The sequence below is a fragment of the Ischnura elegans genome, chromosome X, assembly GCF_921293095.1.
Source record: "Ischnura elegans chromosome X, ioIscEleg1.1, whole genome shotgun sequence".
Taxonomy (NCBI): domain Eukaryota; kingdom Metazoa; phylum Arthropoda; class Insecta; order Odonata; family Coenagrionidae; genus Ischnura; species Ischnura elegans.
In genome coordinates this window covers 34182019-34208081 of record NC_060259.1, presented here as the reverse complement: position 1 = coordinate 34208081, position 26063 = coordinate 34182019, and the positions used below count along the sequence as shown (strand labels likewise).

The window sequence follows — 26063 nt, the reverse complement described above, 5'->3', positions numbered from 1 at the left end:
CTTTTCTCATGCTGTTCTTGAGGATGCCATATCCTGCCGAAGTTGCTCTCAAACGACTGCTTTATTTTCATATCCTGCAATGGATAGAGTTCTCACAATTAGCAAGAAGCAGTGTCAAAACTAGGGGGAAACTTTTTTGTGATACATCAATGGTAACATTATTTCATTAGAATTTGCAAAATAATTGAATTTGTGGTCAGACATTCTACTTAGTTAATTATTACTACAATTTGAAATACATACTGTATGTGGAAATTTCCCATTTAACTTGATGTTTCTTTCCCAGAATCATAACCAACGGGCTGAAATTAAAGTAAATTTATACGTATAAAGTCAAAATATTCCGGGATATTTTGTGGAACAATATCAAATGGTAAACTAAGGCATCGAACATGTGTAGAGGTGTGAAATAAATTTAAGTGGGCAGTTCGAGGCCTTCGTTTCCCATCTTACTGCACATGTACCTACTTGAGTTTATTATTTGGATTACAAACTTAAATGTAATAAAATGCAGGTAAATTTTTGTTCCGTACTTTTTGAACATCATTGCTTACCTGGTTTTTTCTTCCATCCCATTGATTTACCCTAAAATTTCATGCGACCAAAAATTATTAGTTCACACCTGTTTATGTTTTTATTCCAATTGAAATGAGAAATGACATTGTTTCTAGGAAACAGCAGTGGCTATACATTTCAATGTTAAATCTGCGTGTTTGAATAACACATAGTACTGCGTCGGATGGCACAGGATTTATTATCCACTTCACAATACACTACCAATACACTACAAATAATGGTCGTGTGCTTGGGCCGCATCACACGAGCCCGGAAGTTCGTTAGTATCTGCCACATTACCCTGCTGGACAGGTCGCTAACGCCGCTATCACACTTGAACAAATGAACATCAAAAAACATTTAAGCGAAGTTTAATAAATTTAATTAGTGCAAAACGCTCATTTAAGAGGAAAATGCAATATGAAAGGGTAAAAATGTTTTTGGCTCCATTCATTGCGTAAAGTTTGTCCTCCATGACGCTGAACTTCTTCAAAATCGACCGATTACACGCAACTGTAAGTTGTGCAGTGAATGAATGCTCCATGTTTGACGGACACATGCAGCCGTTCTAATGTACAAAACTACCAACTTAGTAGTGTAATTTGTAGACCAAATCCTATGCAATCAAAATATGAGGTTAAAAAAATCCCTGAAAATTTTTGAAAAAACGACTTTTTGCCAGCTTTTTTTCGATTTCGGACCTCTGTGCAGCGGTTCAAAAGCATATCGGGACGAGAAAGAGTATGATATGGACGATTTATAAGAGGAACGATTAGATAAACAGAATAATTTAATAGTCGAAATGCGCTATGGGCAATAAATCACTAATTTTATAATTTTGGCGGGTAAATAAGGCCTAGTGAAGCCGAGGTAATTACGTTTTTACTCTCCATTAGGGTTTATCCTAACTCGCGGAATATTCTAATCAAATGCTTTGATCTAACGCGGCGGCAGTTGGAAAAATATACAGGGTCATGAAAAAGCATTCCCACTTTAAATGGCCATTTTGCATGAATTACATTTATAAAGCTTCGCTTGCAAAGATTATATACTATAGATTCGCTTATGTTTTTTTGATGTTCATCTGTTCTTGTGTGGGTGATAGCGCAAAGCTTAGCGGCCTGTCAAAGGTGAACGTGGCAGCTACTTCCGGGCTCGCGCGATGCGGACCAGGCTCACGACCGTTATTTGTGGTGTATTGTGAATTGGATAATAAATCCTGTGCCATCCGACGCAGTATGTGTTATTCAAACACGCAGATTCAACATTTTAATGTGTAGCCACTGCTGTTTCCTCGAAACAATGTCATTTCTCATTTCAATTGGAATAAAAACATGAACAGTGTACTACATTTTCGTCGCATGAAATTTTAGGGTAAATCAATGGGATGGAAGGAAAAACCAGGTAGGCAATGATTTTAAAAAAGTACTGAACAAAAATTTACCATTTTATTACATTTAAGTTTGGAATCCAAATAATACACTCATAGTACATGTGCAGTAAGATGGGAAACAAAGGCCTCGAACTGCCCACTTAAATTTATTTCACACCTCTGCACATGTTTGATGTCTTAGTTTACCATTTGATATGCTGTTCCACAATATATTTCCGGAATATTTTGACTTTATACGTATAAATTTACTTTAATTTCAGCCCGTTGGTTATGATCCTGAGGAAGAAACGACAAGTTAAATGGGAAAAAAATGAAGCAGTTGTTTGAGAGCAGCTTAACCACAATATGGCATCCTCAAGCACAGTGTGATAAAGGACAGCATCAGCCAGCCAATTAAAACTATTCTGCGTGTAGCTATGGTGAAAGCCCTTTGCATCCTCTCTGGATTGTTGTATTTCCCAATGACGATGAATAACGTAATGCGACTCATTCATGAATATTGATGGCACAACAATCGAATAGATGCATCAAATAATGCAAATCAAAGAAACATCGAGGAAAATGGGAAATTTCCACACAAAGTATGTTTTTAAATTGTAGTTATAATTAACTAAATAGAAAATCTAACCTCAAATTCAATTATTTTGCTAATTCTAATGAAATAATGTTACCATTGATTTAGCACAAAGAGTATCCCCCTAGTTTTGATACTGCTTCTTGCTCATGGTGAGAACCGTATGCATTGCAGGATAATAAAATAAAGTAGTTGTTTGGAAGCAACTTCACCACAATGTGGCACCCTCAAGCACAGCATGAGAAAAGCCAGCATCAGCCAGCCAGCCAATAAAAAATATTCTGCATGTAGCTATGGATGAAGCCCTTTGCATCCTCTCTGGATTGTTGCATTTCCCAATGACGATGAATAACGTAATGCGACTCATTCATGAATATTGATGGCACAACAATCGAATAGATGCATCAAATAATGCAAATCAAAGAAACATCAAGGTAAATGGGAAATTTCCACACAAAGTATGTATTTAAATTGTAGTTATAATTAACTAAATAGAAAATCTAACCTCAAATTCAATTATTTTGCTAATTCCAATGAAAACATTTTACCGTTGATGTAGCACAAAGAGTTTCCCCCTAGTTTTGACACTGCTTCTTGCTGATTGTGAGAACCATATCCATTGCAGGTTACTAAAATCAAGCAGTTGTTTGGGATTAACTTCACCACAATGTACATGCCACGTGGCATCCTCAAGCACAGCGTGAGAAAAGCCAGCATCAGCCAGCCAATAAAAAATATTCTGCATCTAGCTAAGGATGAAGCCTTTTGCATCCTCTCTGAATTGTTGTATTTCTCAATGGCAATGAATTACTTAATGGTACTCATCCATAAATATTGATGTCACAAGAATCCGAAAGATGCATCGTCGAATGCAATTCAAAGATACATCAAGTTAAACTGGAAATTTCCACATACAGTACCTATGTATTTCAAATTGTTGTTATAATTAACCTACTAGAATGTGAAACCTCAAATTCAATTATTTTGCTAATTCTAATGACTGTTACAATTGATGTATCACACAAGTATTTCCCTTGTTTTGACACTGCTTCTTGCTCATGGTGAGAACCCTTTCCATTGCAGATTACTAAAATAAAGCAGTTGTTTGAGATGAACTTCACCACTATGTGGCATGCTCAAACACTGCGTGAGAAAAGCCAGCATCAGACAGCCAATTGAAGCTATTCCGCATGAGGCTATGGTGAAAGCCCTTTGCATCCTCTCTGAATTCTTGCATTTCCGAATGATGATGAATTACGTAATGTAACTCATTCATAAATATTGTTGGCACAACAATCGGAACAAGGAAATTAATCAAATATAGTTATCAGTCTATGTGACCAGAAAAATGTTTACAAATCAATTTGCTCTCTGCATCAACTGGGTTGGAGGGCTTGGAAATTTGTATTCAACAAACCCTACATCATTAAGGCTGTATATAGTTAGTATCAATTTTTCTATGTTATTTTCCTACAAAATTAGAATCTTTCAGCTTCTTGGTGTTATATTTTTCTTTGTTTGTAGTGCCATGATGGAAGAATTTCCCTTAGGGTAAAGTATTCAAGACAAAGGCAAAGATTTTGTGGTGGTTCCGCACATTTTCTCAAATGCCTTCAATTGCTTACGCAACCAGATACAGCAGAAGGGAACGTAAATGCCACAGAATCAACTGAAATGGCCAATGTAGATTATTTTTCTCGATTTGTATTTGAAGTGGTAGAAATGAAACATGAAGAGGAAAAGAAAAAAAAATCATGAAGATTTTCTTCCTGTAAAATCTATGTTTTTGGCAGATTTGACATTGAAGTGTCATTTCATATGCTGTTCCACAATATCTCTCCCGGAATATTTTGACTTTATACGTATAAATTTACTTTAATTTCAGCCCATTGGTTATGATTCTGGGAAAGAAACATCAAGTTAAATGGGAAATTTCCACATACAGTATGTATTTCAAATTGTAGTAATAATTAACTAAGTAGAATGTCTAACCACAAATTCAATTATTTTGCAAATTCTAATGAAATAATGTTACCATTGATGTATCACAAAAAAGTTTCCCCCTAGTTTTGACACTGCTTCTTGCTTATGGTGAGAACACTATCCATTGCAGGAAAATAAAATAAAGCAGTTGTTTGGGAGCAACTTCACCACAATGTGGCATCCTCAAGCACAGTGTGAGAAAAGCCAGCATCAGCCTGCCAATTAAAAATTTCCTTCATGTAGCTATGGTGAAATTCTGTTGCATCCTCCTTGAATTGTTGTATTTCCCAATGACGATGAGTTACGTAATGCGACTCATTCATGAATATTGTTGGCACAACAAATGGGGGTATGCATCAACGAATGCAAGTTATTTCAATGATTCTTTTTGTCTTTTTTATAGATGCCTCTGCAACAGCTTCTCAACTTTGACAACTTCTTACTGTTTCTTTGTATTTTGATTTCAGAGTTAGAATAAAATTTAGGAGACACAATGAATTCTACCAAGGAAATTGATGAGATAGAGTTATCAGCCCATGTGACCAGAAAAATGTTTTACAAATCAATTTGCTCTCTGCACCAACTGGGTTGGAGGGCTTGGAAATTTGTATTCAACAAACCTTACATCATTAAGGCTATATGTATAATATAGTCAGTATCAATTTTTCTGTTTTGTTTTTCATCAAAATTAGAAAATTTCAGCTTCTTGGTGTTTTTTTCCTTTGTTTGTGGTGCCATGATGGAAGAATTTTCCTGAGGGTAAAGTAATTAAGACGAAGGCAAAGATTCAGTGGTGGTTCCACACATTTTCTCAAATCCCTGCAATTGCTTAAGCAACGAGAGACAGCAGAAGGGAAAGTACATGCTACATGATCAGCTGAAATGGCCAATGTAGATTATTTTTCTCGATTTTTATTTGAAGAGGGAGAAAAGGAATATGAAGAGGAAAAGTAAAAAAAAAAAATCATGAGGATTTTCTTCCTGTAAAATCTATGTTTTTTCGCCAAATATTCATTCTTTCTAAATAATAAGTTTTTAATTTGCAATTGGCCTCTATGGAAATGAATTAGTTAAATATTTCTTAAAATAACCAGTAACTTCATATTTTCTACATCAGATTAAATCTGTGGTGAATTTCATTAAATCCTTCAAGAATTTATTAGTATATAGTTTGAATTCACTTCTTCTTCATTTTCTTAAGTTTGTTCATTTGTCTACGTTGAAAATAGGTTAAATGAATTCGCCAGAATAAATTAATCTTATGATGTTGAGCATGTAAATAACTGCATATGACAAAAGAAATTCAAGCCTGCCATCAAGTGAAAGCAAAATACATATATATGTGTAAATAACCTGCTCGTATGCAAGACTAGTGCAACTCCAATGTATTATAATGTGTATTAACTCCGATCTTTAACCTTACAGCACTCCATACAAGTGGATCAAAGGAAACAATGATAACAGCATCAAGACATCCCTTGACTTCAACAAGACTTCTTCACACCATCAATAACAAGGCCGTCTACATGGGGTTTTACCTGTTACCCTCATGTCTTGGATGAATGTTGGACAAAAAGCCATTCCGGAAAGAAAGAGCTCCAAATTGCTGCAACATGCTCATCAACAGATGTAAAAAAACTTCCAGGGTTCATTCTCTATATATGTCTACTACAAATTAATATGTAAATATCCATTTTACACTGGCAGCTTTGGAAATACACCTTTTTTAAATTGAATTGAAAATTGATCCCATGGAACTGATTTAGTTGTTGAGGTGGTCTTAAGGATTTTATCCAGTATTGTATGCAACTGATCCATGAATATATATTACAGTATCAAGTACTGAGTAAGTCTTTCTTGAATAGAGCTGAAATATGTAAATTTTTTGTGTTACTTAGAAGCAACATGGGGTCATAATAGGTCAATTTTATCTCATTATGATTGCGATTTATTATTCTCTCTATTCCTTGCTGTAACTAATCTAAATGCTAATCCTTTAACCAGGGCGAAAGAACATTTTACCGTCCCTCCTCCTCCCCCAGTCACTCCCCTATGTAATACATCTGTAAGCTATTTTTTGAAATGCGATTGTTGAAATTACTCACCTTGTGTTTGTTAATACAAAGTAGGATTAATATTATTGCTAAATAATATAAATTTATTAACGTATTAAAATAATCTGGTTAGAAAAATTAAATAACTATTTTAATGAAGTTTTCACATTTTGCCACCCACATGCACTGCCTCTATCTCGCCCTAGTTCCAGACCTGTTTTGAACTTACCATCATTTTCCACTCTATGCTTTAGTTTTGAAGTGTTAACACAACTTTGAAGCAATTTATCTCAGCTAACATTTACTTTTTACCAAAAGTAAGCATGTGTGGTGACACCCTGGAAATAAAACTGTGTACCCTACATCTCCAAAATTATATTTAAGACAGTCAAAAAAATTTTTTCATCTGTTTTTCCAGATTTGAACCTCTAGACTCCCACTGTTGGGAGTAAATTAGCACAATTTGGGTGGTGTGCCAAGTATAGGTGGCCAAATATTCTGACAAAGGATTGGGGCATCACTTCCTGCGTTACTGAATGTCTCAAATTTTAGGACCTACCCTCTTGGTTACAGAATATATTTTTTTATTAGATTTATACCGTTAATAAACTTTACTCTGTCTTTGATTCAGTTAGGCTGGTTCTATCACCCATCTTTGCTTCGTTCTATGAATTTAAAAAAATTTCCAAGATAGTGGAAAACTACTTTTACAGCTAAGATGAAATCACAAATTTTTATGTTTAAATGCGGCCAGCTCTCAGAAAATTCAACAAATCAACTCCAACTGCGTTTTTGTGGGGCTGGTCATGTCTTTATTTCTATGGTGTTAATGTGCGAATCCATCACTTCCCTATTCTTTCGTTATCTTCGGCACACCAGGGTCATATATCAATAAACCTATATACATATAAATTCAAAGGTAAGGAAAGAAAGGGATAGGAACATGGAATAGAAAAAGGACGAGGACAACAGTGCTGTGGTAGGTGGAAAAAAGCCAGAAATCAGAGGGTAAAAATGCGGCCTGACTGGGACACGAATCCAGAACCTCCTGGTTGCCGGCCAGGTGCTCTACCAGTTGCGCTACCAGGACGCTTAGATTTACCATGATTTCGGCGGGGGTTTATACACAGAAAACTCCCTTTGCTGTGGCCCACGAGAGTAACCAATAGATGGCACTGGGGCAGCTCACCACTCACCAGGGGAAGGAATGGACGAGGACACAAGGATGAAAGGAAGGGTACACACTCACACGATAGTGGGAAAGAGACAGGAACACGCGTTTCGGGGCACGCAGAGCCCAAGTGAAATAAGCCAATATGGCCGATACACTACTTCATTCATTCACACGGCGCCTTAAGTGCAAGCATACATATAAATTCAAAGGTAAGGATGTCCCTTTCTTTCCTTACCTTTGAATTTATATGTATGTTTGCGCTTAAGGCGCCGTGTGAATGAATGAAGTAATAAACCTATATACATATATGGAATGGCCGTGAAAGCTCGCTTGACAAAGTGAAATATGCAGCTACACCCGTAAGCCACCAAAACTGATGGTGCTTCTTTTTCCCAAGCCACTATCTAGAGAAAAATCACTGCATCATTCTGCTCAAAGGATGTACCCCACGGTCAAAAAATTGATCATAGCCTTGTCATTGCAGGCAGTTGCAGATCATATCTTTGAATCACACTCTACAAGCCTTTTAGTATATGTGGTGTAAATATTTTGTGGAACTCTGACCTTTTTATATAATCCAACCTAAATAGATTTGATGAAAAACAGGGACCATTTTTTATCCCATGCGTCAAAATACAATAAATTCTTGAAAGTGGAAGGAAATTAACAATAACCATAGCAGAGTGACTTTTTAGTTTCATGACAGTAGTAAAAAAGGTGTGCCATTAGTTTTTGTATGGTGATGATGCGTACAATCCAAGAAAACATTTGCACAAAGAAAATGGAAATTTATCCCTGAATGAAATTGGGTTAAAATATATTCACAATATTATGAGATAATGTGCGTGAATGCATAGAATTAAAACTACCATTTATCATTCAAAAAACTTGTCTAAAATAAAAACTAACTAATAAAATATCCATGAAAAAAAGACTTCATGTTATTAGAGTGGTCTATTACCTCACTCTTTGATGATCGGCATCAGTCTAATGGATGCTCTGAGGCCTGAGGATTTTTCTCAGCCACAATTCTGGTTCATATTGATCAAGTTCATGCATCATTTGTCAGACGTTTTATTGGTGGTGAAACAAAAACCAAAAGAAATTTTTACTCACAAAAATCATTTTTTCTATCTATAGCAGGGACCAGATAATAGCATTATATCCTTACGCCTGTTGGGAAATGAAAACGTTATACATATTTTGTTGATAATTTTCGTGATAATCTCATAATTCATCCTGAATAAAATCTTTCTCATGCCAGTATACAAGTATATTACCCATATTTGTCATTTCCTTCATGTTCCACATATCCTTGGAGGCTTGCAAACAGCAAATCCTTAAGGCCATGCGGGTCGCGTCGAATAAGGCTCCAGGCAAAGCTCTCCCAAGCAGATGATTCAGATATTGAGGTCGGACTGTGATGCATTTCTTTCCTCTACAGATCATCTATATGTACGGTATAAACGGTTGAGAACTCCAACAAGGTAAACGACCTCATTTTTTAAATTTATTTTGAATGTAATTTCCTGGAATGATGATTGCCATCTGCTTTGCGTGGCATGTCAAGTTGGATAAATTTGGGTAGATATAATACTCTAAATGCTCAGTAAATCATCTCCTGGTCAAATTTCTTGCCTATGAATTGTAAAAGTGTTGTAACGAGTCCAAGATAACTTGAAAAATAATATTAACCTAATCTATCATTTTCCATTGTAAGGAAATAGCATTAATTTGTAATGTATTATTGCTAAACACATTCAATGCCGGCCTGATTTTCATTGAAGTCGTCAGAATAGGCCGATAAAAAAGTTATTTTTTGCTTAGTTTGTGTTTCGCACTGTTACTTAGGCATGTCTATACATGATTTGAGCAAAAATTTTAATTATTTTTACATAAGTTGGCACAACATCAATTGACGTGCTCCATATTTCAATATTGCCAGGCCTAAAAAATGAGCGTATTGACTATATTTCGGGATAAGTATAAATGTTTATGAAGTTTGCAGTAAAGCTATTTGTGTTGCTTTGGTGCTGGGATTTTGCCATTGGTGTCGGGGATTATCACCAGTGAAAGAAAATACATTGATTTTGCTATAGGGCCACACTGCTCTAAGTTATGAAAGTCAAAGAGAAAGTCGAAGGAAACAAATGAAGTACGAACTTCAATTTTATGTACTTCGAAAGCCTTCCTCTCCTAGCAACCATGGATTCAACTTTACACAGATTCTGCCAAGTGTAATGCTCTGTTTCTATGATAATGTGAATGTACTACACAATAGGCCTAATCTTGAAAATGAAGTCCTTAGATGTTCCCCCCCATTGGATTTCTGGCAAAATGTAGAACATGTCTCACCATCATGTCCTGTATCACGCAACATGTTATGAGAGAAATAATGACTCCCAAATTTTGCATCAGTGCTCCAATAGTCGGCTAGAAGGTGTGGAGAAATAATCCCCGTGTGGTATATAAGTCTCAGGAAATTTTGAACCCCTCTGCTGATAGGATTTTTCCAATCCATCATACGATATTTTTTGGAGACACCTCTATGAAAGGCTTTCTCCGCAAATATGTTTGTTTCTTCATCAACTGACTGAAAAAACCTTCCGGTAAATAGCAGATCAAAATCATCTTGCAGCCTGCACTCCACCCAAAAGAGATATTTGGAGGGTCCACCAGATTATCAACCCACTCAATACTGCTTGGTTTAGAGGGTGTTGAAGGTTGAGGCTTGGGGTAGGGCAAGGGAGAAGGAGATGGAGTTGGGATGGGAGACGGAGGGTGGGAAGAAGCAAAGGTAGAGGTTGGGGGTGGAATACTGGAACCGCTGGGTCCAGAGAAAGGGACCAAAGACAAATTTACAATAACTATTGTCTCCATCCCAGATGGGTCCCTTACTTATTCTACCTCATCCTCAGAACCGTTCTCCACATCCATTTTTCCCTCATTTGCCAAATTGAGGAAAGAAAAAGTATGTCCCCAGAGTCTATCTCTGTCACCATAGAGGTCTACTTTCCAAAAGGAAACTGCTCTGAAAAGTAATGATTGTTACTGCAGTGTAGAGAGAGAGAAATTTTATATATTTTTTAGAAGAAAAATGTTGAGGGCCTAAAAACATTCAGTGCTTATTAAAAATTCTTAGTACTCCAAGGATTCTTAAATGATTTACCCCTCCGTATTAAATCGGAGAAAATTAAAACCATATTGCAACAATAGTTATCTATGCATATGAACGCTGCATAGCAGGGGTACTATTATATGATGTTTGATGGTTAGCGAATTTTTTCCATAGGCAGCCTTTGCCGCACATCCTTCAGGTGGCTTACTGGATACTATGCACATGTAGATACCGTATTTCTCCAATTATAACCCCCCTCTGAATATAGTCCCTCCCCTAATTCTGATGCTTCAGTTTCAGGAAAAACTTAAATAATGTGTTTGAATGTAGTCCACCTTTTACTTTTACCATGGGCATGCTTCAGTTTCAGGAAAAATTTGAATATTGTGTGTGAATGTAGTCCCCCTTTTACTTTTACCATGGGCATGGGCAGAAAAAGTGATTGGTTGGTTGTTCCTGTGTGTGTTAGGAAGACATATTTTCCAAACATATTAGAGATATGCCTCAAAAAATTTATGTTTAAGGTAAATGCATTACAATGGGCAAGATGTAGACTGACTGTGTGTATGCTTGTATGTGTGCTGCGTCCTGTCTCACATGGTCATTTCTTAAAAATTTAAGATAAGTGGTCTGTGGAAGAAAATAAGGTTAACAAGATAATGATCCTGGTAACAATAATTGCAGTTGAAGGTGAATAGCTGAGTTAACATCCTGACTGCTGTCAATTATGGAAAATTTCTCTGCAGGTATAATATAAAATATCATATCGCAGGACCAAGAATAGGTACACGATAATGATAAACATATGACATCCTTTCGGGTATCATTCTTGATATCTGTTTAATGTTGACACTCAATGCAACCGGTGGCTGTTATTATTTAAAAGAATACAATATTAACAGATACTAGTAGGACTTTATTTGTAATGGACACCATTACAATATGAACACATCACCAACAACATTTCCGGGGCAACCGGAAATAAGGATCATTCATTGGTAGGGGAGAGTGGGGCAAATCCAACTGGGCAGGTCAAACCGACCCCTTTAAAATCACCAGGTAGTTGTTGCTTTCAAGTAGCAACATAATATACTAGTTGAAGTGGCCTCCATTACCAGCAGATTGAGCTTATTTTCGTTTGCATAGAGGCTGCCGTTTAGTCTCTGTGAATTTTTCAAATTGAATACAGTTTTCTTTATGATTTTTATTACGTTTGTTTTGGATCTTGCAGCTATAATGCCGATCTGATTTACCTACGGTAAGTTAATATGATAATTTAGTGCTTTAAGTTGTGCTTCAGGCCCGTGTAGCCAAGTAGTTGATTATGGATACGCCTGTATTGACATATTTCTGATGTTGTGTGTCGAGGGGCAAAATCGTCACCATAGAGTTGGGCAGGACCGACAGAGGTTGGATTCTCTTAAAGATAGGGATGATTGTGACAAAGGAGACGAGGAGGCTTGCAAATTTTGCAATGAGTTGTATTCCGGTTCCAAGAATAAAGAGGGTTGAATACAAGGTTTGAACTGCAGAGGGTGGGCTCACGAGGAGTGTTCAAATTGTGAAGAAGAAGTTGACTATGTCACTTGTGATTTATATACTGTAATGGTTCAAGCCCCATTACAGTGCATTTTCTACTCGGCGCATTTCTTCCCTACCAGTTTACCCGCTCGTTCCACGACCTTTCCCAAAATCCCACCCCCAAAACCATGGCCCGTGGAGGAAGGCGTGGATGAGTAAGAGGGGATGAATGTGTTTTTGCCGATTTTTGTATGGTTGTGTGTGAGTGTGTGTGTGTGGGAGGAGGGGAGCTCGGGTTTTCCCTGAGTGAGTGGCGTATTACTCCTCCCTCCCTTCATTGTGCATTACCCCCACCCCTAGTTGAGGTATGATAAAAGGTGGTGCGCGTAAGAGAACCGAGAGAATTCCTAAGTGACTGTCGGGCGGAGCCTATGCCCAAAATCAGTGCGACGCACGGCAGGAGGAGACAAGGGGCCCAAGTATTATCAGAAAGATTGATCCGGAAGAAGAATCCCCCCCCGTCCGAAGGAGCAAAGGACCAGCTGAAGAGGACGCATTATCTCCGTTCCGGATGCAGCTTCCTCCAACAAGGGAGAAAGGAGTGCAGTAAATGGAACGAGAGAGTGTTGGATCCAACCTGGTCGAGACTCGGACTACGACAAAGTAAGATTGCAGCTATCCCCCCCCAAAGCCCCCTTGTGTCTCCTGCCAAGCCAAGTTAAGACAAACAGTCACGGAACGCACCCGTTACATTAGTGAAAGTGAAATCAGTCACCAAGTACAATTAACGTTCGCACCCCAAATTTACATTCGACGGGATGGACTATCATTTACCTCCCCAGTCAAGAAATCATTGAATTTGTATCATATTTACGTGTTAACCACCGAACTTTATTTTGTTATCATCATTTTCTATATTGATTTTCATCTAGAAACCAAGTTATATTGTTTTTTTATTTTAATTTATCATCGATGTTTCATAAGTGGCTTTCACCAATTCATATTTCATTAGCGTATAAGAGGGTTCCTTTTGTTTTTTTGTCATATGCAACCTTATTTGTGTGAATTATATTTTGTTTAATTGAAAGTGTTTGAGAGAGTGTTTTTGTTCTGATTCCTCCACGGGTCACCCCATTGAAAATATCCTTCGTCCTTCCTTTCGCCTCGTCTGATTTCCTTCCCGTAAATGCGTGTTGGACGAGTGCATCAGCGCCCGAACGTCACCCATCAGTTTGAATCGGGAACCCCCCACCAGCAATCATCTTCACAGAAGGGGAATATTTTTTTTATTTTATGTGAATTACGAGAAGTGAGTGGCATTGTTTTGTCCCGTAGGTCCCATGCGGGAGGGATCTTCGCGGATTTGTATTTTTTTTTATTTTTTGTGCGACGTCTCCCCCCGGTTCTATTGTGGTATCCGGGCGAGTCGGGGGAGGGATGCCACAGTACGTAAGTTCATATCCAACCTCACATATTGTTAATTTACTATTTCATGTTCAGAAATATTGCACACATATTAAAAGAGTGTTTGTAAAATGAATCTTTCAAAATTGTACAGTAAAGGTTTTGTAAATGCAAATTCAATAGGTGTCTGTTTTGCCCCTCCTTTGGCGCAAAATCGTCATTTTGTCAATGTTTGAAAAAATATCATAAATATATGTAATCACTATAATAAAATGCATTTACATTACTATTCTACACCCTATATGTATAAATGTTGCTATTAACCACATTTATAAGAATATTTGCAAAAGAATGATCAAGTTTTAAATGAAAAACGGGTTTTGCCCCACTTTTCCCTACCAACTCACTGACTGTGAAAGGGGCACCACTTTAAGTGTACACTACAACACCTCCCCTTTCACAGAGTGAAGCGCACAGGAGTTCTCACTCTTCGGCCACTTCTGGTAGTCCCCGGTACTGGATTGAGGTACTGCTCTTGCTGACGTAGAGCACTCACTCACAGGAGCCCCTGAAGTGTCACTGCTTTCTCTGATGAGTTGAGTTCTCTCATCATTGTCTCTACCTGATTGCCCCCCATGTTCATCTAGCAACAGGAGAGGGTCTTGTATGGATACATTTTTTGAGAGATTGTGGCGTAGGTGACATTGATTACGCCTTACAGTGTTACCATACTTATTTTTGACATGGGCAACTATGTTTTCCTGTAATGACACCAGGCTCCCACCATTCATTATTTCTTACCCTAACCCATACTTGTTCTCCAGCCCTAAATTCCTTCACCTGCCTCTTGGAGGATCTGTCATAGTGTTCCTTTGCCTTGGCCTGCTTTGCTTTGAGAGCCATACCCCTTTGCACCTTAGGTCTCAAAGCTCCGAAAGTGACTGGAAGCTTTGGAGGCGATTGACGGCTAAACCATATCTGGGCTGGAGACACATTGAGCCATTTGAGTGGGGAATTTCGGTACTCCATGAAACATCCCTGAAATCATAATTTCCTAAAATGTACAAGAGTGTATTTGATGGTCTCGGGTGATTCCCGCAATGTTGTAATATAGCCACAGTGGAGTATGTGCAGCCAATGTCAAGACCGCCACGTAGGGTGCTCTCAGCACTAAAAGAAAGGCTTAAGCTAGAGTTGGAGAGGTTTCAAGCCAAGAAAATTATGTATTACTAAGCTGGAGACCTTGACAGGTAGAGTGTGGATCAGTAATCTGGTGATAACTGAAAAGCCAAATGGGAACTTAAGTCTCTGTCTTCACCTCATTGACTTAAATAAGGTAATCATCAGGCAATATCACACGGTTCCAACTGTGGGTGAAATATCTGAGAAACTGAGTGGGAATAAATATTTCACTGCGTTTGATTTGAAAGAAGGTTTCCACCAAGTTAATTTGATGAAGAGTCATCCCTCAAATGTGGTTTCTCCAGTTCATTTGGTTGCTTTATATACTTGAGAATGCCCTCTGGCATAGCTTGTGCCCCTGAGATATTTCAAAGAATGGTGGAGCAGAATTTTAGTGATATCCCTGGCACAATTATCTATTTTGACGACCTGTTTTGTTTGGGTAAAACCGAATTGGATCATGATAGGGTTGTGGAGCGAGTTGTAGAAAGAGCCAGGGGGGGCACTACCCCATGTGTACACTACAACAGTAGCTACCTGATGCTCTAGGACAAAATCGATATATTTGATTGCCATCATTCACTGACAGATAATAATGGAAGTTACTGCAAAGGTGATATTTTTTATTGACAATAGAAGGCCTTCAGAGAAAGCATTTTTCCAGCATAGGAAAGTCAAAGATTAGCTAAAATGGCGAATGCTGTTGCCTCAACAAGGTATTCTGTATAAATTATAATACAGGCAATGAGACATGGGCCTCATAGTGGCCAAATTGTTGCATACCAGCATTTAGTTGGAGCTGTACCATTCATTACCCACAGGAGTGGAATGCAGAGGAAAAGATGAGATTTAGTAAATAGGAAAAACACTCCATGCTCTTAATTCTAAGCTTATATTTTGCTCAGAAAAATATTATTACAGGAAATACTTATAGAATGGTACAAGGGCAGTGATATTTTTATACAGCCCACTTCATTTAGTAAAAATTAAGGTCAGTTTCAAAAATGATTAATGGCAAATGAACACAGCAGAACCTTGGAAATATCCTAAAACAGCATTATAGGAGAAAACAAGTGATGTGTTTCTGAGTTCCAGTGGGTATTACAACTTAGGATTTTCAATGCCTATTCCTAAGCAGTAGATTGATTATATCCATCAGATATCTAAATAAGTTTTAAATATCCAAAATGCGTTGTTATTACATGATGGATATTTAAAAAATGTTACATTGATATGCATTTTGTAAAAAGCACAATGAGTTAAACATAAATAACATCACATAGATATCCGTGCTATTATATCCATGATATTGAAAATTGTTATTCCCAGCAGTAACTATAGGTAGCAACTATTCTGTATAGAATGGAAGAGCTCAAATGTTTTGTTAGTATGTCTGGGGATTGGGTACCAAAAACCATAAAAAGCACACCCATTATATCTGCTCATTAGATGATCATCAAGGAGATGTAATATGGACCTCCATTTCCACTCTTGGACTTCCCTGCAGCATTGTTTGGTGGGTCCCTTAAATATTTCATTCAACATTAATTAGATTAAAATGGATGTTGAATGCGTGTCATACGTTTATGCCCAAAATATTCTCTGAGAGCATTGGGAATATTTATTGCTGCTTGGGAAATGGGTAGAAACATGTAATTACCCTGAGTTACGTCATCATTCGAGTCTCTGATTCCAAAGCCTCTCCACCAGCTGGCTTATTTTAATCCTGAGAGAGGAGCCAAATTGGAATGGCATTTGTTATATTCATTATCTTTCCCACCACGGCACGAAGCAATCCCTGGCAGCAGACAATTTCATCAGATATCTGAATAAGGTTGATGTAACAAATTATCATTACACAATGTTAATATGGTTAACATGGATACAGCATGGATGCTTTCAGGTAAAGCCCAAAATAATGTCTGAATGTTTTGGGAATATTTTCTTTCCTAGGGAAATGATTAGAAACAAGTACATTATTACCCTTAGTGGAATCATCATTTGAGTCTCTGATTCTGATGCCTCTCCACCAGCTGTCTCTCTTTAGTCCTGAGGAAAGAGCAATTTGGGGTACTATTTGTTTTCTTCTCTATTCTCCCCTCCACGACACGAAGCCATACCAAGCATCAGGCGATTTCCATAAGTTATCTCAATAAGGCTGATATATCCAAAACACATTATTATTACACAATGGATATTTTGACAACTTTATACAGATAACATTTTTGAAATAGCCATGATAGGTTGGAAAAATAATGTCACATTGATATCCAACTGGTAATCTCCGTAATATTCTCATTCACATTGAATAGAGTCCGTACATATTTAACTAACGAAATAAAGGAGATGACAAAGTCTTAAGTCAAAGCGTTAAGTAAAAACGATAATTATTGAAAAAGTTAATGCAATTGTTCTTTTTTATCACTTTTATCATCAATTCTAGAAGTAGTCACTTCAATAAACAAGTACAAAAGATGTTCTGTTTAGAATTGAAGAGTACAAATGTTTTGCCTGCATGTCTGTGGATTACCAAAAACCATAATTAGCAAAGCCATTTTCTACTCCTTCGATGTGGTAAATATATCAAAGAGATTTTGTAATATGGACCACAATGTTCACTATTGGGCATTGCAACAACATTGTTTCTTAGGTCTATTGAATGTTTTACAGATAGCCATGCAGCATTAATTGGAAACATGAATATTTCCAGGATGTTATAGGCTAATCCGGATAATATTTTCTGGACGCTGTTCGAATATTGATTGCTGCCTGGTATCGCTCCCCAAGAGGGTCCTCTTCCTTGTATTTGGTCTGCTCATCTTCCTCATCATCTACATGTATGGCTCCCAAATGCTCAAATGACGAGTACAATGTGGAAGGGATCCTCATGAGTACCACCACAATCCCTGTCCAGTCTATAATGTGATCTTCCATTGACACATTTTAATTCAGGTCTTAGTCTTCTTCAACTTGGCCACAACCTGCTCAATATCAGAGAAGAAATTCAGTGAAAATTAGAATAGTTAGGTAGAAATAAAGTTTGTTGTTAGGCTAATCATACATGAGGCATTAAGAGTGGTTTTTTCTAGTGAATCACCCCAAGCACACACACTGAGCGATCACCCCTGATCAGTGAACAAGTGAGAGGACTGGTGTCATGTAACTTAGGGGACATGGAATCAGTGTGCTATTCAATAAAATGTTTTGAGAGCAAAGAATGATTCTCTTGCCTCTCCACCAGCTGTCTCTCTTTACTCCTGAGAAAAGAGCCAAACTGGGATTCTAGTTTTCTTCTCTATTCTCCCCACCATGACATGAAGCCATACCAAGCATCAGGTGATTTCCATAAGTTATCTCAATAAGGCTGATATATCCAAAACACATTATTATTACACAAGGGATATTTTGACAACTTTATACAGATATACTATTTGAAATAGAGATGATGGGTTGTAAAAATAACCTTGCATAGGTATCCTATTTGCAACATATTAAACTAAGGAAAGGAAGGAGATGGCTAAGCCTGAACACAATTAGGGTTAATAAAAAAGATTATTATTGAAAAAGTTAAAGCAATTGTTCTTCTTTATCACTTTTACTATCAATTCAAGAAGTTGCCACTTCAATATCAAAAGACAACACACGTTATTTTATAATTAAACAGTACAAATGTTTTGTCTGTATGTCTGTGGATTACCAAAAACCATATTTCGTAAAGCCATTTTCTACTCATTTGATATGGTAAATATATCAAGGAGATTTTGTAATGTGGACGACAATGTCCATTATTGGGCATTGCAACAACATTATTTGGTAGGTCCTTTGGATGTTTTAAAGATATCCATACAGCAATAACTAATTAAACATGGATATACCAGAGATGTCATAGTTTAACCTGGATAATATTGCGTGAATGTTTTTGAAATACGGATTGCTGCTTGGTATCTCTCCCCAAGAGGGGGTTCTTCCTTTGTATCATCTTCATGTATGGCTTCCAAATGCTCATGTGATGAGTACAATGTGGAAGGGATCCTTATGTGTACCATCACAATCCCTGTCCAGTCTATAATGTGACTTTGAATGGACCCATTTTATTACAGGACTTCATCTTCTTCAACTTGGCCACAACTTGCTCAATAGAAGAGAAGAATTACAGTGAAAATTAGAATTATTAGCTAGAAGTAAAGTTTGTTGTTAGGATCATCATAAATGAAGCATTGATAATGGTTTGTTCTAGTTAAAAACCACAAGCACCATGGAATTACCCGGCAAGGGGCAGGATAGGGCAGCCTCCCCCCCCAGAAGCAAAAATTGCACATGTCTTATGGAAAATAATATTTTTTCAAGCAAATAATTTTAAAAAAATAAATAGCTGTTACAGTTCCCTTAAAATGTTGATTTCATTCACCTTTCCCGTACTTAAATCTTACCTACAACTAGAACAACCATGGCTTGCCCGCCCTCCCCCAGTTTTAATCCTGGGTACACCCTACCCAAGCACCCACAGTGAGCCATCGCTCCTAATCAGTGAACAAGTGAGAGGAGTAATGTCATGGACCTTAGCGGGCACGGAATCGGTGTACTGATGAAAAAAATGTTTTATGAGCAAGGAAATCATGGTCCACTCCTGATCTCGATGGAAGCAAATGGTGGTATACAATTCAAAGTCATGCTGTGAACATTTCATTCCTGAGGGAAATCATCCATTCAATGTGAGTTAAGTCTTTGCATTTATGTATGAGGCCACATTTTTGGAAAGCACTCTTCATCATTGCCATGAGTCATAACAACAGTAACATCAGGGAACAATTGAATTTCAATAGGTGAGAATGTATCTCCAAATTTTTCATTAGTAGTGACACTGCTCACTTACCTTTTACAATTAATGAATGTAGAAATATCGTATGATGCCATCGCATCGGAGGAATGAATTTGTGTCAACAGATTTGACAGTTAGTGCCTCAGGCATTTTCTGAATTACTAATGAATACTCACTTCATAAGCAGCGGATTCACTAGCTATTGTGCAGGTGAATTCTTTGTTGTCCAGTGTAGAAATCCAAGTCAACAATATTTTTTCCTCGTGGATCAACGATTTTTGCTGGTCATTTTGTGGAGTCAGCCAATGCTCTTCAAAAAAAGAATGGATGATTTTCTAAGATAGAGAATAGAAGTAAATACTCGATAAATGAAAATACCAAAAGATAATTGATTACCAGGTCAGTATTTTCAACCATGTAGACATTATTTCTGCAATTAGATTTTTAAGAAAATTAATTTGTTCAAAAATCTGCCTCATTATAATCACACCCACTTTCACTTAACCTCGCTAAGAAATAAAAATGTTTTGATCACAGGCTGATGCTTTTTAAAGACACTTCGAAAAAATGCAGCCGTCGCATTCAGCAACACAGCTTAAGGGTGAACTGTGTATGGGACATGATGTATGCAGTATTTATGAGCGTGATCATGAGACCAGGCTGGCCCGTGAGCCACTTCCATTTTCGCGCCAAAATAGCTATTTTCGCGCCAAAGGAACCATTGGGAAGCTTAGTGTTTGCTAAGGGCATAATTTAAAAAAAATGGTGCAAGCTAAAATATTCATGCAGGAAAGGCCCACTGGAATCAGTAATCCTCCAGGTTTTTATTTAAAATGTGAAAGGGGGTGGTGCTTAGAATCGCGGTAGTCAGCGAATCTTACGGCGCGAAATCCGCTAACGCTGATGTCATTATTATTATAACATTTATCTAGTTGAAACGTTTTCACATAGATCTTTGTGCGTCGAGGAATAATTACATGTTTTTTATTATTTCTTAGGCTAGTATTAACGGATCAATCCCATAATTTTTATTGCAATTTTTCGTTTCAATCATTAGGAACATTTGATGCATGCCACCCTCTTAACGCTATTATTGGTAACGAAGGTTCCCGATAGCGTTTTCCAAAAAATTATAAATGATCAGCCATCCGAAATTAATTTTGGAAATACATTTGATTTGAGCCAATATTCCTGATCCTAAAGTACGACTCCACTATGCCCCTACTTATACTGTTGGGTAAAATTTACAGAGTTGGCTGTTACAATATCTAATTAGGAATCGTCACATAAAAAAATTCGGCGGACGAAGCTTGGTGTTTAATTGCTTTCGAGAATTGAGAGGTTGTCAAACGATAATAATGAAACTAGCCAGCGGATTATTTGGCGCGAACAGGAAGCCAGGCTGTCATGTGAGCTACTTCCATTTTCGTGCCTAAAGAACCGCGAAGAAGCTAGGTTTTTTCATGTGACAAAGCCCTAGTTGCATAAAAATTCCATGGACCATCAAATTACGTGATTGCGTTCCGCCACTCTTTGCGCCTTAGGATCCGCTGGCATGAATAATGCATATCGTGAATACACACGTACCGAGATAATAGCATCATAGCTTACTGTCCTGACGTCTCACATGAATTTTTTATATTTTCATTGTGTTATTGTTATTATGCTGGTAATGTTGTCCTTATTATTATTTTAGATAGCTTTAGATTCGCGTAACTTTGGTCGAATTATTTCAATTTAAGAATTATACTTTCGGGGTTAGTGTGTCCCATACCCCCTCCCCTTGGGGCTTCCGTTAGCATAGGTGGTTGGGGAGCGAGTTTCATTGGCCGTACGGTGAGAATTCAGGTTCGAGGATGTTCGATAGAGGTCTGCCGGAACGTGGTGCAGTAGAACGTTCCTGTCACTACTTTTAAATACTTTATATCAGATAGCTGTGAGGTCATAGTACCTTATTCTCTTTTATCCCAATTAACCGCGAGGAAAGTGTAAGTCTTAGAAAGTGAGTACGTTGTTTTATTAGTAATTTTCTGTGTTGGTGAAAAGTTTTGTAAGAGGCGGCGGCCATCCTTACGTTTTTGAAGCTGTTTTAAGAACATGTGCCCCTACTTGTGGTAGTGCTATTTTCCCTTGATGGTATTCCATATATTCCGTGTGCTTCGAATGCATAGGATTGTGATCCAAACTGTAACCGAATAGAAATTAGAGAATAGAAGTAAACTAAGCAATGTGAATGAAATTCACCTCAGAAACAAGAAACTCGAATGTCGCGGGGTGAAGTATTAGTCGGCGGAAGACGAAATGATTATTGCTCATGCGGTATTTCTATTAAAATGCTTTGTAAGGTTGACAATTAATTTGGTCAGTCTCATGGACAAATATCAGAAGCACGGGTTTGAATGCCATAGTGAATATGTATCATAGTGTGTTGCGGCTTTTCCTGTGATATTCTTAGTTTTATTTCCGATCAAGGGAATACGTTTTTAACAATACCATTGTTATTATTATTATTGCGTCTTTGATGGCTTAGGGTTAGATATGCCAAGTTCAATATGGGAAAATAGCGTCGCATCATCTGGTAATGCGGGAGACACCATTTTGGATTCTGTTAGGAAATTACTGTGGTTGTCGTCAGCTTTCATGGAAAAACTTTCTCATGCTCAACGCCGATTAAAACCGAGAATTTGTGTGGAACCCGCAGTAATTATTTGATAGACTAGCATATATGGCCAGTAATTTTAAGACTGATATTTTTATGTTTTTATGCAAAGAAAAATCCATGCATGGACCGAATATTGAAAGCAAATCAACTTCTAATAGCGTTAAAGATTTTTACGTTCGCAGTTTTTTTCCGAATTGGATAATTTTAATCACGGGAAACTAGAAAGCTTTCTCACTGTATCGTGAACTAAAGTCACTGTTAATGAAACATTTTCGTCCGCGGCAATCGTATAGTGTCGTTTGTGTCCACAGTTTTGAGATTTAGTTTGTAAATTGTGTTTGAATATTATTACGATTTTGTCGTTATTCTTATGGTAAACATTTACAAAATGATTGGTGACTTTTTCATCAGCTGTAAATTCGCTTTATCATTCCTTTGGGGATATGCCTAATCATATCCAAGAGCGGTCTCTGTTGATTGGGGGCCCTCGGCTAGGACCTATTATGGGGCCCTCCATCTCATACCGGGCCGCAATTCCGGAATATTTTAGGAAAATTCATGTCCAGAAATGGATTTTGAAGCTCTTCTGGCTCTTAAAAACCAGATAGAAGTATCGAAGAAATGCTATTTCGCAGCTTGTTAGCTGCAATAATTTATTTTGGGTATATAGATTATTTAGTAAATTTGTTCCATGTGATTGCACTGTAGTCTAAAATATCAATCTGTAAATGACCTTTTCGAATAGCCCTTTCCAGGGGCGGATACAGGATTTCTTTCTTGGGCGGGGGGGGGGGGGGGCGGGCACCAGCAGGCCCGTATCCAGGATTTTGTTCTGATTGGGGGGGGGGACAAGAAAACCTTGTAATACAAAACGAATTCAATGATAATAGGACCGAATTAAAATTTTTCTTAATTTAAAGGTCTGGGGGCTGGGGGGCAAGTGCATTAGATCCGCCTATGGCCCTTTCAAATAAGCGTCAGGTGCTTTTTCATCTGGAGTCTCGCATTTAATGTCATGTAGACCCCTTTGAGCAATCACTGTGCGCTATTAGCCGTTATTTCAGCGATAATTAATAACTTCCTTCATTTTTATTGCTTCTTTCCGTTACTGATAGGTATCGAAATACTCCTTCAGTACCTAGAAAAATAATCTGCCATGGAATTTTATATTTTAATTTTAGCACTGGCTCGACCAATTATCCCATTACCCCAATATTATCATCAGAAGACTATCCTTTGTGCCTCGGCCATAGTGGAAAATTACGTCATCGCATTCAGCGCCGCCATCGTTGATTCCAGTCTCGAATACTCAAAACACATTTTTATATTTTGTGTAAAAAAAGGCGTTTGTTAGCTGTTTGAGGCATATAATGGACATAACTGACCAACCCAAAACCTAACCGCACGCGCTCCATCTCGTTATATATGATCCATCTTAATAGGATCATATAAATCGCCATCGTACTCTAAATGAAGTCTCATGAGGGGATAGTACCCCGCTTCTCTGTCTTAGCCTTCGCACTTTACGGGAATACTTTTGAAAAACAAGCAACCACTAAACGGCCATTTGCGGAATAAAGACTTAAGGGTGAATGGACCTTTTTTCGTCCCTTTTTGACGGTAATAAAATGTGCAGAATACGGTTGTGACCCTCATGATTAGAGATGCGTAAAAATCGCAAATGCGATAAATGCGATATAGATGCGATGTGCGCTTATAAATGCGACATAGATGCGATGACTGGACTTTTATGGTATTTTTAAGCAAATTTGCCTTTTTGACGGCAAAATTCGTACATTTTGTGCCGAGGGCTGTTTAAATGCTCCGCCGACACTCACCGCTTAAAGCATGTGAGCGACTGGCCACCTATGCTTGTTGGCTGGGACTCTACGTGGCCGTGACCTACAAATGGGCGCGGGCAAGCCACACCTCAGTAACTATATGTCTTATTCCTTAATTTATCATTGTTCTACAACAAAATTATTTAAAATATTCTGTATTTTGTCATATAACTGTGTTTCACTACATTTTATCGTCATCTACCTCATTATGAAAATAAAAAATATACGCTACAAAATGCGATAAACTGTTATTGAAAGTGCGATTTTCACGTATCTCTACTTATGATCATCTGTTCAATGAGCGAAGTACGGTCTAATGCTCCCAAAGAGATTCTTTCTGCACTAATTAATGAGTTGAACATCTTATGACGTCATCAACTCATGAAAAGTAGGCGGAAACTTTTGCGTTATTTTTTACTTTTAAATTGTGAGAAACCGGATAATCGAGCAATATTTTCTGTGGGATTTAAACCTTATTTTTCCCATCGATCTACCAAATTTTACAAAGAAACTGCAATTTCGGGTATGAGTTAACGATCCCAATTACTATATAATGTAACAAATATATTTCTTGACAAATGTGTTTAAGAGGTTTGTTTTATTTGTTGTGAATATGTTTTTATTTCTCTTGAGGGTTTTTCAGTAAAAGCGTACATCGCGTACATGTTCTGACATAGTTGTCACATTACGTTCATGGTGTTTTCATCCTCGGGTCTGGGAATTAGTGCGTGAAACTGGGCGTTTGGTCGCCCCCTTATAACTACATTGCCCCAGGCAGACACCCGGGTAGCCTGGCCCATTAAGCCAGCCTGATAGTATGGTTTCAACGCATGGCGAGGAATTGATGTACACTTACATTGAATAATCCTTGAGATACATAGAAAAAATACCACTTTATCAAACTAAGCATTCAGTTATATGATTTTGTTCTATCCGGGCTAATGATACTTGTGAAATATTCTCGGGTTTTTCACTGGGTTAGTTTCTTGTAGGCCAACGATTTTGATAGCTACCACTACCAACTGCAGAGGTTGCCATCGAAAGGTCGGTCTACAAGAAACTCACCCAGTGGAAAACCCGAGAAGATTTCACGAGTAAATGTTCATTTGTGATGTGATTGTATGTACTCCCCAGATGATTATCAGCACATGGATCCGGGTGGATGGTTTGCCAAAAACCTTTAATACTTTTCTTTGGTTTTTGGAGATGATGGGTGAGTGTGGATATCCCCTTGAAATGCACCTATACCTAGACAAGACGACAGGAATCACTTGGGGATACATCCGCCTCTATGATTATGACGCGATGATTGCAGCAGTAACATTCGGCAAGAAACCCCAGCCCCAAGCACCCAATCTAAGGATGAGGTGCTGGCCAGAGCACTTGGTGGAAAAGGATGGCAACGGCTACCATCAGTTTGAAGGAGAATATGAGATATGGCAATGAACGGGAAAGTTATGAGAAGTCGTGTGTTCGAAGTATCAAAGACAACTTAAGTATTTAAGTGTAATATTAAAGTTATAGTGATATGTTAAATAAATGATATGATTTGTCAAAGATAATAGTGTGGCATTTTTTTAGTACCCCATTCCATGGGCGTAACCCTTTTGGGGTGGGAGGAGGCGGCTGCTAGAAGTGAAAGTAATTGTAGTCGAAATGAAATTTTTGAACAAATTTAGTTTTAATCCAAGAAAAGTGATGTAAGTATAGAATATGGAATTATAATAAAAATATTTTCCAAGTAAATAATTTTGAAAAATAATGAAGCCCTGTTATAATTTTC

General features: G+C 37.7%; 4 long non-coding RNA genes across 10 annotated transcripts; 2 read left to right on the top strand and 2 right to left on the bottom strand.

The window, feature by feature from the left end:
• Positions 1–840, bottom strand: LOC124170999. The gene is made up of 3 exons (XR_006867622.1): positions 555–840; positions 244–302; positions 1–74 (listed from the first exon to the last, which is right to left on the bottom strand). It is a non-coding gene; the product is annotated as an uncharacterized LOC124170999 (long non-coding RNA).
• An 825-nt stretch (positions 841–1665) lies between these two features.
• LOC124171729 lies at positions 1666–6344 on the top strand. 7 transcript variants are annotated; one of them, XR_006867935.1, is made up of 8 exons: positions 1666–1959; positions 2209–2529; positions 2697–2956; positions 3148–3438; positions 3606–3963; positions 4408–4466; positions 4636–4874; positions 4973–6344. It is a non-coding gene; the product is annotated as an uncharacterized LOC124171729 (long non-coding RNA). The 7 variants fall into 7 exon arrangements; XR_006867936.1 differs by lacking the exon at positions 4408–4466; XR_006867933.1 differs by having other exon boundaries at positions 4408–4874.
• A 10854-nt stretch (positions 6345–17198) lies between these two features.
• Positions 17199–20417, bottom strand: LOC124171673. Its single transcript, XR_006867902.1, has 3 exons — positions 20174–20417; positions 19954–20087; positions 17199–17939 (listed from the first exon to the last, which is right to left on the bottom strand). It is a non-coding gene; the product is annotated as an uncharacterized LOC124171673 (long non-coding RNA).
• A 1211-nt stretch (positions 20418–21628) lies between these two features.
• LOC124171619 lies at positions 21629–25842 on the top strand. The gene is made up of 2 exons (XR_006867876.1): positions 21629–21779; positions 25415–25842. It is a non-coding gene; the product is annotated as an uncharacterized LOC124171619 (long non-coding RNA).
• The last annotated feature ends 221 nt before the right edge of the window (positions 25843–26063 follow it).